Below are 10,795 nucleotides of genomic sequence, written 5' to 3' on the forward strand. Positions count from 1 at the left end.
TTTCCAACAAGGGTGAAGTGGAGGAAAAGCTGCACCCAGTGGTAAGGCTTGTGCTGCCCCGATTCCAACATGGCCACCTAGTCCTAGGATCATATCTCCTGCCTTCTGGGGCCATGGATTTGTGAGAACTAGACTTCTAGCTCTCTTGAGCTAATGACTATTTTTGTCTTGATCAACTTTGTCTTTGAAGCCTTTAATCCACAACCTAGCACACAGTTCTTCCTTGTACAGTTGTTGGATGATATAAAATATCTTGAGGATGCATATGACATTTCTTCCAATACTGAAACCATGAAATTGAAGTACTGCTCTGCCCTAAATCTTTGATGCAGCCTGGCATCATAGGTGCCCCTGACGTCTGCCATTAGACCCACTACCTAGGCCAGTTGTGTGTCCCTGGGCTGTCCCTGAAGTCTTCACTTTGCCATTCGACAACTTATCCTCCTAGCAATCTCCTCTCCAATGAAGACAGCAATGCATATTTCATGAAGTGGCTAGGAAGACGTGTCGAGCATGGCCCCTAGAATCCATTTTCATGATGTTCTTAGCTGTTTTTCCTCCAAGTAGGCAAGGTTCTCTGTCTTTTTAGATATCCATGCAGATTAGTTTGATTTTCCAGCCAAACTTCAAAGAAGAGATTACAGTTCAATTCTCTGTATTCTGAAAAGTTTCAAAGGCCACTCACCAAGGACACTGATGAAGGTAAAGATTTTATCTAGAGTTTTGTGTTTTTTTTTTTTTTTTTCAGATCTTTTAGTGGCCTAAAGAGGAAAACTAGGGTAGGTCAGAGCATATATAACTAGGGGCTCCTGGTCACCACTACATGCTACAAACCCAAAGTTCCCTGATTACTTGGAGCCAGGAAAGAAACATGAAGTGGCTTGTGCTCCTCGGGCTGGTGGCCTTCTCAGAATGCATAGACAACTAAGTATGAGGACTGTAAGCCACATCATATTCCTTTCTTGGATTTTTCTTTTCATCTGATTATTCTTCCACCCATCAGGTTTAGAAGGTAATGAAGTATTTCATTAAGAATCTTAAAGTTCAACTCTTTATTATGGATAAGTAACTTGCTATAGGAACTGTGGATCCCAAGGTCTTGGTGTAGGTTTGGGTTGCACAAATCTTGGGGTCCAGTCATATCATGACCTATTGAAAATGCAACTCCTTGCAACTGTTCAGCGTACAGTCTATGAAGATGTCAATGTGGTACTGTGGAATAGCACTTTTCTACATTTTTTTCAACATGTCCTCTTTTTTCCTGGTCTATGTCTGCATCTCTGTATCACTGTCATTTATTTATCCATCTCTTTGGAAGTCACTGGGAGTGTGTTTCTCTTTGTGTTGTTTTCTTTTAATTTTTCATTTGACTCGTGCTTCCTTCTCAAGCCTCTGAATTTCCCTTACTTGTTCTCTATATCTTGGATTCATCTTTCAACTCTCTCTCTCTTTCAACTTGGAGAAAGATACACTGTTTTACACTGTTTTATATTGGACAAGCAGTGTGACCACAGCCAACTCAGAAACCTCTTGCATTTCAAAATGCTCCCTTGTAAAAGAGGATAAGAGTCCCCCTTCTACCTCCTTCCTTGAGGTTCTATAAGAAGGAATGAGTGGGATGGCAACAACAATGCTAATGGCTGTAATTGTTGAGACTTCCTATTTATCAGGTACCTTATATCCATCACTTCACTTATCCCCAAGATATTCTATTTGGAAGGTTTGTATTGTTACAGTCCACCATTTTACCAAAGGGGAGATTGAGACAACACATTGTCATATATCTTACCCAAGATTGCAGAACAGAACCTGTATTGAAGTCTATGTCTTTGCCATGGTATATGCATAAAATTTTGATAATAATGTGCTTCATAAAAATTATTAGAAAATATACAGGGCGTTACAATGACAGTTATACCTAAACACTTAGAGCTAATTGTAGCATCTTCTTTGTTTTCTTTGTCAAATGCTTGGTGAAAGAATACCTCTAAGGAGAGTGAAGACCGTGAGAAATACCATCAGTGGAAAAAACATGCTGAACAATTGCCTGAAGGAGCATGCTTACAGACTGTCCCAGATTTCTTTTCGTGGCTCAAATCTAACTACTCACCTGCTGAGAAACATCAGGGATGTGAGTATTTTGGGAGGATGGTGCTCCACAGCGCCCCCTGGTGCTCTAGCCTAGCAGTGGGGCTCATCTGGAGATGCCGGAGGGATGTTGGGGTTGGGGTTCTTGCAGGAGGCAGAGACACTGGAAAAGAGGGACCCCACCCAGAGGAGAAGGCACTCTCATCCTCAAATATTGGTCTTTGTGACTGGGCCTGGCAATTACCAGGTGGCAGGTAAACATCCATTTCTGTGTCATAGATGTGTCATTAGTTTGAGGGTGATTGTTCCTTCTGAACTAAGTGAGCCACTCAGTTACAGATGAAGAGTGAACCATCACTGATCAAAAGGTAGAACCAACTGCAAAGCATCTGTGAATCCCCAGGTAGAGGAATTCAGTTTCCACAATGCAAGAACCACAGCAGGAAAAAGTTACTGAACCTGTATTCTGAGTATGGACATAAGAATCATTTTGGTTCCTGTTTTTAGATTAGAAAAAGGGCTTATTTTGTCTTCAAGATGTCTTCAAAAATGCCCATGCCAGCCTGAGAGATAGGCAAAGAGTAAATACATGTCAAATGAAAAGGTCAACTGTGTGCTGTTGATTGGATGTGGTCTGAGTTTAGAGGGAGTGGCTGGGGTTGACCAAGAAGGACCTCCTGGAGAAGCGGGTGCTAAGGCTGGGTTTGAAGAGACTACAGAGCTTCTCAAATGAAGGCACAAGGACTTCCCTGGGTGTCCAGCAGTCCTGGAGGCCCAGTGGTTATGCCTCTGGGCTTCCCATGCAGGAGGTACCACTTATTCGCCTGTTCATAGAGTCAATATCCTGCATACAATGTAGCACAGGAAAAATATATCAAATGCAGATATATCTGTGACCAAAGTCTGTGAGCTGCACGATGGTTAGAAAGTGATCTCAAGAGATATGTGACACCCAGAGGGAGGCATCAGTGCGGGAATAGAGTGCAGCCAGTTCTGCACTAACCCACTCCTTCCTTCTCTCTGTAGATGCTCTATGTGGGTAACATCACCATTGGAACACCCCCTCAGGAATTCCAGGTTGTCTTTGACACAGGCTCATCTGACTTGTGGGTGCCCTCCACCTTTTGCAACAGCTCAACCTGTTGTGAGTACAGACACCCCCTACCCGGACCATCTTTCACTTGCCCTGCTGCCTTGTTTCCATACTCGTCACCTGATGACACTCATCTCTTGTGTCTGCAGCTGTACACGTTAGGTTCAGACATCTTCAGTCTTCCACCTTCTGGCCTACCAATAAGACCTTCAGCATCACCTATGCATCTGGGAAAATTAAAGGAATTGTTGTTCGTGACACAGTTCGGGGAACAGTGTAAAAAATGCTGAGTCAGGACTGGCTATGGAACTACCATTGCTTGCAAAACAGATGCAGGACCATCTGGCAGGACCCTTCCTAGCCTAACTCCTATAGATATTGGCCATCTTATCCACAGGTCATGTCTCTGGGGAGGCAGGGCCCATGGTACACATGAGCAAACAAGTTAGCTAACCCAGAGAGTGGCTTAAAGTTTGGACTTGCATCTCCTCTGCCTATGAGCAGTTCAAGGTTCATTTTGCTGGGAGCGAGAAGAAGGGATAAAAGCACCCACTTTTATATTCACAGATTGTTCCAGGCACTTTCAGGTGATAATTGGTTTAATCTTGCAATGACCCCACACAGCAGTTACTCTGACTAGCTCATGAGACATATGAGAAAACTGAGGTGTATACAGCAAGGGCCTTCCTGAGGTCACACATGTGGTAAACGGTGGAGTTAGGCTGGCTTTTCAGGACTGAAGTTGCTGTGGGGTATTTGGGGACAGGATAAAACTGATCTGTGGACCCTGGGGGCAGTCAAGGGCTTCAAGTATCCAGAGTTGGAAACTGGGGGCCTCAGAAGTCAAGGGGCCTGATAAATGAGTTCTCACTCTAGAGGACCCTTGAGAGTCTAATAAACCTAAGGCCTGCTTCCCCCCAAATACTTGAGTTACCCTTCTCTCTCTCTTTCTCCCTCATACACACTCACAGAAACATACACATACCCCTAAAAGTGAATTCTCCAGGCAGTAATTTCATAGAACCCTGCAAGCAAGATTGTGTTTTTGGCTTCTGTCTTCCTGGACAGATGCAGAATCCAGAGTACATTACAGAGAATGCAGTCCATTCCTGTCATTAGGTCACAGTGATGCCAAAGAGAAGGTGCTCTTGCTCTTGATTGTTTTTTCTATCAAGTGGCACCAATGGAACCTGGCCTGACTCTTGGTCATGCCACCTGTACAGAAGCCACGAGGCCAATTTGGCTCACTCGGGTGGTGTTTTTCAGAGGGGCAGATATTTTAAAATTCACAGCCTCTCACAAATGGAACCCAAATTTCCCTCTCAGCTTGATCTAACTGCCCATGGGCCACCAAGGACAGAGCCCAGCCTCAATTCCTCTCTGAGCATCTAATGGCAATGCACCCCTGCCCAGTCCTAGCCCCTCTTCACGTATCTGTAAGTGGGAACACCCTTCTCTCCCACGGATTGGGGACCTTGTAAGCACTGACCAGCTGTTTGGTCTAAGCCTGGTGGAATACGGGTTTGAGGGTATACCTTTTGATGGCATCTTGGGCTTGAACTACCCAAACATATCCTCCTCTGTAGCCATCCCCATCTTTGACAAGCTGAAGAATGAAGGTGCCATTTCTGAGCCTGTTTTTGCCTTCTACTTGAGCAAGTAAGTCTGAGATGGACAGTCCCTTTCTCCAAAATAGCTATAAAATGCACAAAAATTATAGAATACTTGATAAAGAAGTATCCTGAGTGATAATCTAACACAGATAACTATGGCCCCAGGGTCCAACTGGCTTCACCCCTGGCTTTTATAAATAAAATTTTATTGGAACACAACTCTACTACTGGGCTCAAGACAAATAAAATGGTCTAGGGGAGTGAGTGAGGAGGAAGGGTAATGGAAGGCAACAGGAAACAAGTTGAAGGAAAAGGCAATATGATTTGCTTATGAATTTGATAAGGAAGGATGGAGAATTATTTTGGATATCTTTCCTTCCTCATTAGCATTCCACTGGGAATCCAGGACCAGCTACACAATTTGTATGAACCAGTGAGAAACCCAAGTGTGGGACACAAAAGTGTAGGACCCCTTGTTCAAGAAATATTAGGCATTTCAAGACAGGGAGAGTAGAGGTGGGGTCCCTTCTGAGTGTAGGGCCCTTTGGACAGTATAGGTCACAGGCCAGTGGAGCCAACTCTAGGTGCCCTGAACCCACACCCTTAGAACCTCCAGGCCTTGATTTTCCTGAAAAATGACAAGGTGGACAAGGGGAAAGCCAAACACTTCAGCACCCTGTCCTCTGAGGGTGTCTGAGCACTCAGGTCACTGGGGGTCTAGGGAGTCTTCAGAAGACATAGTGGGTGGAGCCCAGCCAAGTGATTCAGCTTCTAACCTCCTCTGTGCCACTCATTAGCCAGTAACAGACCTCAGTCTGGATCTCAATCTCTCCTAGATGCTATTTCTGCATCTGTACATGGGGATCTTATTAGGGCCTTGATGGGTGGACAAGCACAACTCTCAGACAGTGCTGTTGTTACTGTCTCCCAAGGGTTCTCCCCCGACTTGTCTCTACAGATACAAGCAGGAGGGCAGTGTGGTGATGTTTGGTGGGGTGGACGAATGCTACTATGAGGGAGAGCTCAACTGGGTACCATTGATCCAAGTGGGTGACTGGATTGTACACATGACTGGTAAGCCTCTCCCTCTGAGGGTCAGCCCAAGTGATGCTCCCACTAATTTTCATGGACACAGGCAGACACACACAAATGCATTCTCAGACACACAGTCACACAGACATATACACAACACACAACAACACAGACACACAGACAAATGGAAACACACAAGCAGACACATATAAACATACCCAGAGACACATAAAAACATGCATAGCTAGTCAGACACACAAGCACACACAGAGACATACACAAACACACACACAAATACACAAGCACATAGATACACAAACAACCCATGGGTAATAATCCCCAGGCCTTCTGAGCAAGGCTCTGACCAGGGTCCTGAAAGGGTCAAGACAGGTCTGTTCCGCTTGGAGAGTGCTGCACCCACTGCCCTTTGAGGTAGGGATCATGGTTAGAGGGCTCTACAGTGTGGTGAACAGAGGATCAGAAAGAATTTCTCCAGCCTGAACAGAGTTATGATAAGATGACCAAATGTCCAGGGCTACATAGGACATAGGAAGTTCTCAGTACATATAAATGTCATTTTAAATTAGGGACAGCCCTGAGAAAATGGGGAAAACTGGTCTTCTTAGGGAGCAGCTACCTAGGAGTGGAGAGAGGTTGGCTGTAGTCTTAAGATGTGAAAACATCTAATAAAAAAGACACCACACATTCTTGGGCACACAGTGGGAGGGGCTATAACAGACAATCAGGAAGGTGGGATCCAGGAGTGACCTGAGGACAAGAGGCATAATTGACAGGATTCTGTGTGATACCCTCAGACAAAAGCTGACCTGTCCTTTGGAGTTTCTATGGGCTAGTCATGTATTTCCTGGCCAGGGTCTCAGGGTCTGAGCTGGTTGTAGGAGCAGTGCTGGGAAACACCCTCTCCCAGAGGAGCCCCTCTCTCCCCCTACTCTGAGAATCTGCTGCCCCTGCAAATCTCCATCTTCACTGTGTGTGTGACCCGTTATTCATTTCCCATCATTCATTCACAGCTCTCTGGAGGTTTCTTATTGTTTCTCAGTCTTCATTCACTCATTGAACAGAGAAGCATTGGACATCCACTGTGTGCCAGGCACTTGAGGGAGGCAAGGAGAATAAAACTTGCCCTCACATCTAAGAAGGCAGAGGTACATGAAGTGACTCACCCACATAGTGAATTTTGACTTTGGTACATGCTAGACATGAGGAGAAGGCAATTGCAACCCACTCCAGTACTCTTGCCTGGAAAATCCCAGGGACAGCAGAGCCTGGTGGGCTGTCCTCTATGAGGTCGCACAGAGTCAGACACGACTGAAGTGAGTTAGCAGCAAAAGCAGCAGCAGACGTGAGGAAGGGTCTACAGAGAGTGACCAAGACAGGAGACTGATAAGCACCAGGAGAAAGACTTCCCAAAAACAATACAATTGAGGTGTAACCTGGAAGATGAGAAGAAATTTGCTAGTCAAAGTGGAGTGGAGTCTTCTAGGAAGAAAGATCAGCTTGTGTCAAGGTACAAAATATCCTGGTGTATTCAAGTATTGCATTCAAGGATGTCAAGAAAGATGCTGTGTCGAGAGCAAAGGAAAAGAGGGTAAAAGACGAAGTGCTGTTTAGGAGACATTCGGGAAGGGGGCAACTCTGGGGAGACTCCGAGTGAACTTGATGCCTGCTTTCTTCCATTGTCTCTCAGCATCTCCATGAAAAGAAAGGTTATTGCTTGTTCTGGAGGCTGCCACGCCATTTTTGACACTGGGACATCAGCGATTGAAGGCCCAAGTACACTAATCAATAACATACAGAAGCTCATTGGTGCCACACCACGGAGTTCCAAGGTGAAGGCTCATGCGCCAGGGTCACTCCCAGTCTCCACACACAAGAAGGATCTCCAGGGCCAACCTCTCTCCCTCTCTCTAACAGCACTACGTTTCATGTTCTGCGGTCAATACCTTGCCCTCCATTATCTTCACCATCAATGGCATCAACTACCCAGTGCCAGCTCGAGGCTACATCCTCAAGGTGAGGGGCCAATACTGAGGGTTGGTTCTCAAACTGGAGCTTGCAGGAACCCTTGGGCTGCTGCTGGGAGGAGGGCGCCCTCTGGAGGCCATGCCACACCATTGCAGATGCTGCTGAGCCCTGTGGCTGGGCCAGTGCCTCCCACAAAATCAATCACTTGAGAGTAAAGGGCCGTGTGGGACACTGATCTTCCAGAAATAAATGTGGAGATGCCATACCATGCTGGCATGGTGGGAGTCAGGGAGGGGGGAACACTAAGTTTCACAGTCCAATAAGAGCTTCAATTCAATCTGAACCCTTAGGTGCAAGAACATGGAAGTCAGTTCTAGCAGTCCCTGAAATAGGCCATGTTACAAGGAGAATGGCTGGGGGCAGTCCCAGTGTGATTTCCCAGCATAAGTTAACAATCTCCCTTCCCTTCTCACAGTTTTCTAGGTTTGGAAGATAAATTACATGGTCATCCTAGTTGTTGGCTATATCTTTCCCTTGTTCTGGCCAGGTGCCTCCTTTGTGAGTTGGGGTACCTGACCCCTCTGTGTGATGTTGGATACTAAGGTGAATAAAGGGTGCACAGTGGCTGCTCAGCTCCAGCACAGGGTGGAGGCTTCATGTAAGCTCCCTGTGAGAGTTCAGAGCAGGCTGATGGGCTAAAAGAAGGATTTGAGGAAGAGAGAGAATTTCAGGAATTCTAAAACCACAAACTCATTGAGCCATATGGAGGGTTGCTTGATGCTGGGCAAAACTGCACTGGATTCCATGCAAATGTCATCTCAAGGTGGTCTGCACTGGGGCACTGGGGCCTTACTAGGGGGTGATGAGGGCTATGGACTGACCAGTGAGGATGGGGAACCAGAGTACTTTACCCACCCAGGCCTGGAGTGGTCAAAGAGGGTGAGTGTGGGCCAAAGACAGCTTCGCAGATTTCCTGATGTAAGTCTTCAAGAACGTGTTGTGGGCACTGCTCTATTTAAGATGGATAACCAACAACGAGTTGCTGTGTAGCATAGGGAACTCCGCTCAGTTATACAACAGCCTGGATGGGAGGGGTGTCTTTGGGACCAGGATACCCGGATACATAGAGTTGAGTCCCTTAACTTTTCACCTGAAACTCAGAATATTGTTAATCAGCTATACTCCAATACAAAATAAAGTTTTTTAATAAAGTATGGATTGTGCAGACGCAGGAGGAGAACTCACATTCTCTGAAGAGAAAAAAAAAGAGCAGTAGCCAGAAGAAAAGAAACAGGGAGTGAGGGGAACTATGGACACACTTGTTCTTTTCTAAATAATTATATTGAAGTGTGGCTACTCTTCAGTGTTGCATTAAGTTCTCCTGCACAGCAATGTGACTCAGCTATACACATAAAAATATATTTTTTTCTTATTCTTTTTCATGTGGTTTATCACTGAATATTGAATATAGTTCCTTACGCTCTACAGTAGGACTGTGTTGTTTTTCATTCCTCTGTTTCCCCATTTCCCAGTCCTCCACTCACTACACCCTTCCTCATGGCAACATGTCTTGGGCCTCTTTGGTTTTGGATGAACTCTCATATCCCCTGCTGCTGAGAAAACCCCTTGATACTTACCAAAAGAGGGAAATAAAACAAAGAATTGTGCTGGGTCTGGATATTGGGGAGAGTCACCGGTAAGGACTCATGCTCACTGGTGTGTGTTCTGCAGCCCCAGGATTCTAGAAGACACTGCTACACAACCTTTGAACAGAACAAAGTGAGTTCATCTACAGAGACCTGGATCCTTGGTAATGTCTTCCTGAGGCTGTATTTTTTGGTCTTTGATTGAGGAAATGACATGATTGGCCTGGCATGGGCAGTGTAAATGCTTGGAGTGGTTCAGGTATCAGTAAGGCCACTCCTAACACACACTCACTCACACTTTGAGCACTACTTCCCAGGATGCTGGTGAGCTGTATTTGGTGGTCTGAACACCCTATTCTCAGTAAAGAATAAAGGGTTTCACTCTTAGTGGTGTGGACACAAACGGTTGCCTCTGTTTGCATCTGGGAGTGAAGGATCTAGAACCAAGTCTGAATCAAAATGGAGAGAAGCCCTACTCCAACTGGCTTCAAGGAAAAGGGAGACTCACTGAAATGATTCTTGGAATCCAGGACAGAAGAATCAGAGCAAATACAAATATCTCAGCGACTGGACCCAAGAAATCAGAAGTCATCAATTCTCTCTCACCTTCGCTCTTTCCCTTCCCTCTTCTGTGATGGTCCTAGCCTGACCACTTTCTTCCTTAAGGCTTCTACACCTAGTAAGGGAGTCCAAGCTACCTGCCCTAGGGTTTTAAATCCCAAAGGCATCACCTAGTAAGGAAAAAAGATTGCAAATATCAGAGTTCAAGGGTGTTCTATGAATGACCCACCTCAAGTCACATATACAGACAGCCCCAGATCAGCCATCCTGGCAGGGACATGGGGTGTTATGACTGGCTTCATATGGTCTCTGGCCCTGACCCAGCCACATGCATGATTGTCAATTTCCTCCAGAACTACATGACTGAAGCTGGGGAGAGGCATCCCCAAGGATAATGACTGGCAGATACTCTAGGCCATGGAAGAGATTTTGATGACCCACCAACTCCACCACCTCCTCATTCAGAGGAATTATAAGGAGTAATGAAATAGACTCTCTTCATCCCATCTCGGATGATCTTATCACTGGGCTTCTCCTCCAGGGAATTTTGGGTGAGGTACTTCATGCAGAGATGGTTCCCTCTTGTTCCCACACCCCAGTCACCAGCTCTCTGCCACATATGCCTGCTCTCTCCTTTCCAGTCCCATTTGGTAAGCCTTTGCCCCAGTGGATCCCTGAGCCATCCCCCTCCTCCAGGGCCCAGAATGCCCCTTCCTTGGCCTCCAATGCTGCTGGGGAGTATGCAATGCATGTATCAGGGGACCCAGGGTAGGCAG

General features: G+C 45.9%; 1 pseudogene; it reads left to right on the forward strand.

The window, feature by feature from the left end:
* Positions 1-871: 871 nt before the first annotated feature.
* LOC147342111 (pregnancy-associated glycoprotein 1-like) lies at positions 872-9,699 on the forward strand (annotated as a pseudogene).
* Positions 9,700-10,795: the final 1,096 nt, after the last annotated feature.

The sequence above is a fragment of the Bos grunniens genome, chromosome 29, assembly GCF_055505025.1.
Source record: "Bos grunniens cultivar Pamir isolate PY7600 chromosome 29, Bosgru_T2T1.0, whole genome shotgun sequence".
NCBI lineage: Eukaryota > Metazoa > Chordata > Mammalia > Artiodactyla > Bovidae > Bos > Bos grunniens.